Source organism: Rhinoderma darwinii, chromosome 5 (genome assembly GCF_050947455.1).
Source record: "Rhinoderma darwinii isolate aRhiDar2 chromosome 5, aRhiDar2.hap1, whole genome shotgun sequence".
Taxonomy (NCBI): Eukaryota; Metazoa; Chordata; class Amphibia; order Anura; family Rhinodermatidae; genus Rhinoderma; species Rhinoderma darwinii.
The window spans coordinates 4,627,360-4,631,484 of NC_134691.1; the positions used below are offsets into that span (position 1 = coordinate 4,627,360).

The window sequence follows — 4,125 nt, forward strand, 5'->3', positions numbered from 1 at the left end:
GATCATAATTACCATCTGGATTAGTGGTTACAAGTTTGTTTAAAGGATGGGGTAGTGGTGTGGAGGGTGCTGGCAAAGCTGTGTCTGTGTGTCAAATTCTGCAGAGATGAGTCATGGCTGGGATAAGTCGTCACAGCGGTCTGGGCCGGATGGAGAAAAAAGGGAAAGTGAACGACTAATCAGAGAAAACATCATGTAAGTTAGCTGGGAAATCTACAAGCGGAGCAGTGACTGGTGAGTCACTTTTGTTTTAACTTTGAACTCTGACCCAGAGCCTCCTTGTGAATCCTTAACAGGCTATATATTCCCAGCCAAGGCAAGTTATCATCATTGTGTTTTTTCCCTGCCCGATGAAGAGACCGGTTCGGTCTCGAAACGCGTAGCATCTCCATATATGTAACCTTTTAAAAAACGCAATAAATAGTTTTAAGATCCTTACCTAACAGTCTAGGATCTTATTGGAATCTCCACCGGTAGCTCCTTGTTCCAGGGATTCTACTGGATTAGCTTCTTTAAATATGGGTGGATCAGCAGCGTTCAGTGGGATTTTCTTTTACAAGTATCCTCAACAACTGGTGAGTCACTTTTAGCACCCTGCACAGGCAACGATTTTGTAATGTGTCCGTAAAAATTTTGGTCTGTCCGTGAATTTTAGGTCAGTTGTCCAGAAATTTCTAAAGTGGAGGTTGGCAACCCTGTCCATCAGTCTATGGCTATGTTCACACGGGGTATTTTGCCGAGTTTTTTGACGCGGAAACCGCGTCGCAAAACTCGGCAAAAACGGCTCGAGAACGCCTCCCATTGATTTCAATGGGAGGCGTCGGCGTCTTTTTCCCGCGAGCAGTAAAACTGCCTCGCAGGAAAAAGAAGCGACATGCCCTATCTTCGGGCGCTTCCGCCTCTGACCTCCCATTGACTTCAATGGGAGGCAGGAGAAAGCGTATTTCTCGCTGTTTTATGCCCACGGCGCTCAATGGCCGCGGGCGAAAAACGGCGCGATAATCGCCGCGAAAATCGGCGTGCAGGGAGAGGAATATCTGCCTCAAAGTTCCAAACGGAATTTTGAGGCAGATATTCCTCCCCCAAAATACTCCATGTGAACATAGCCTATGACTGTTTTTCTGTATCCACAATGGCCGTAGGTTTTCTCTTCTTTTCTCCCGCCGGAGCTGTCACCATCTCGTCTTCTTTTTCTAATAGAGAACTTTTCTCCCTCACAGGCAAACACTTACCGTATATCCGGCCATGTAAATATCCATGTAAGTGCATTCTACAGACATTTTTAGGTTGCCATGAAACCAGATCTGTTTTATTTCCACCTCTCGCTTCCCCGAGTCGTCTTCTGATGTTTGCACAGGCGAGTTCTACCAGTGTGAATAATAACCTTATTGTCCCCAGTACAGAATATCCATTTTATACTGAAGGCAATTTAAACAATGTGTTTGACAAGTGTATTTCTTGGGAGATTAAATAATAACAAGGATATTCTGCAATTTTCTGTAAAGAATTCAAGAAGCGAGAGATTATTCTCACAGAGTAAATATTTCTTGTTTTACACTATTACTGTCTCTTTAAGTCTTAAAGGTCTTTTGGCTCAAGACAAGTGGGACATAACTAGAAAGTGCTAGGTCCCATAGCAAACTTTTAAATTGATCCCCCTCCCAGTCAAGCATTTACCAGACCCATAAAAATTTAGGGTGAGGGCACATTTGCCGAATCATAGTATAAAAAACACGACTTTTTTGAAAGTACAACTCCCAGCATGGCCTGACAATTCCTAATCATCAGACTACAATGAGAATTGTAGTTTCACAGAACAGGTATGACAACTCTTGTGAAACTACAACTCCCAGCATGGTCTGACAAAAGATCAGAGGATGCTGAATCAATGTTACCACACGCAATATTAGCCACATAAATTCATACAGACCTCAGAATGAATTCAGTCCTCAACCCCCTAAATTGATTCAGATCCAAGACAGACCCCTAAATAATTCCAACCCCGGAGACCAAAATAGATTCATACTTTAGATCCCAGACCAGACCCCCAAAAATTAATTCAGACCCCCAGACCAAACCCCTCTATTTTCTTACCATTGCGGGTGGTTTTCACTTCCGGCGCCACCATATCGCTGGAGTCAGGACCCTGTATGCGCCAGGTCCCCTTGAGTCCATGGGCTGCATAGCAGCTGCTATGGCATCTTGTGCAGTAGTTACGCCAATGACTCTGGGATAGAAGGGCCCAACTCTTTATTTATAGTAAAATCTACTTAGGATCTTGATTATTGGACTTTCAATTTCAGAGTCCAACGGCCATGTTTTCTTCTGCCTGGCTTCTCCGTGAGGATCTTACCTGCTTTCACTGCTTAGAGTTGTGTGAATGAATGAGAGAGGATGCATCACAAGGGAGGGGAAGAAGGTAGTATTTCAATAATTCCAGATAGACAGGGAGGCAGTACTATCTGTATCTACATAATTTACAGGGAGAGACGGGGAGGCAGTACTATCTGTACCTACATCATTTACAGGGAGAGACAGGGAGGCAGTATTATCTGTACCTCCATTATTTACAGGGAGAGACAGGGAGGAAGTACTATCTGTATCTGTATAATTTACAGGAAGAGACAGGGAGGCAGTACTGTCTACACCTACATAATTTACAGGGAGAGACAAGGAGGCAGTACTAGCTACACCTACATCATTTACAGAGAGAGACAGGGAGGCAGAACTATCTCTACCTACATCATTTACAGGAAGAGACAGGGAGGCAATACTATCTACACCTACATCATTTACAGGAAGAGACAGGGAGGCAGTACTATCTATACCTCCATCATTTACAGGAAGAGACAGGGAGGCAGTACTATCTGTACCTACATCATTTACAGGGATATATAGCAAAGCATTATTATTTTTTACCTATGTACAGTACCTGTTAAAGGAAGAGATAGAGGCAACATATAATTGACAGAAAGGGTAGTACTAACTACGTCAGACAGATCATTTTGTAGACCCTTAACGCATTATCACGTAACAGTACGTGATAAGGGTTAAGGGGTGGTATGGAGCGCGCTCACAGGCTGTGACAGCAGGTACATACACAGCGGGTGACGGCTGTGTTATACAGCCGACACCTCACTGCAAAGAGCAGAATCAAAGATCACTTTTATTCCGTCTGTTTAACACCTTAAATGCCGCAGTCAATCGCGACCGTGGCATTTAAATAGTTAGAATCAGGGGGACAGCCCCTCAAATATGCACCCCCGCGGCACGATCGGTCATTTACGATGGTTGTTATAGCAGCCTATCGGCCTAAAGAGAGCCTCCAGGTCTGCCATCTTTGTACTCCTTTGAATGCATAAGAGTAAAATGTAACAAAATGTACCTCAATGATAATACTACTAGAAAAACATATTAATAAAAACAACATGCAATTAAGGGATATGTTACTGATGAGCGGAGCACAGATCATCCATAAAACGCAAGGATGGCAGGATTGTTAATCAAGTGAGGATCCTTGCCATCCTTGCGTTTACTCTTATGCACTGTTGTCAATATTTATATGTGTCCTATTACTGTCTCATGTTTATATATATATCTTTTTATAGTTGGTCACCCTATAATGATGATTTACATATCGAATATGTTTTTAAAGATTATCTTTTACCTTCGTTTTTATGTTAACAAAGCATGCTAATGTGATAATTTGTGTGTTTACTTACCAGTCCTGCAGCCTTTCTGTCCTCTCTCGACTTCCGTAGCCGCTTTGGTTGCCTTGACTCCAGGGAGGCTTTTTAGCGGTCTCCTGTGTATTTGGGCAGCCGGCGGAGGTCTGTCGCACCTCTTTCTTTGGTCCCCTCTATCCTGGCCTGTGAGTAATATGTTACTTTTAGCACAACAAACATAATTGTATTTTGGTGAGTGTTTAACTATTTTTGTTGCGCTCCAGTAGCGCTTTGTAATGCATCATTACCCCTGGAGAAAAAAGTGAACCACAATCCAGCGCTGGGTGAAAGTAAAAAGGAACTCCTGTTCCAATTTTATTGACATACCAGTAACACGTCTCGTGTCCTTATTCATGGCATGCATGACATGAATAAGGACACGAGACGTGTCAGAAACGCG

At 43.1% G+C, this 4,125-nt stretch overlaps 1 long non-coding RNA gene across 2 annotated transcripts; it reads right to left on the bottom strand.

Moving 5' to 3' along the window:
* Window positions 1-1,356: 1,356 nt before the first annotated feature.
* On the bottom strand, window positions 1,357-3,853 carry LOC142652297 (uncharacterized). 2 transcript variants are annotated; one of them, XR_012847786.1, is made up of 3 exons: window positions 3,723-3,853; window positions 2,095-2,362; window positions 1,357-1,497 (listed from the first exon to the last, which is right to left on the bottom strand). It is a non-coding gene; the product is annotated as an uncharacterized LOC142652297 (long non-coding RNA). The 2 variants fall into 2 exon arrangements; XR_012847787.1 differs by having other exon boundaries at window positions 2,095-2,365.
* Between the last annotated feature and the right edge of the window lie 272 nt (window positions 3,854-4,125).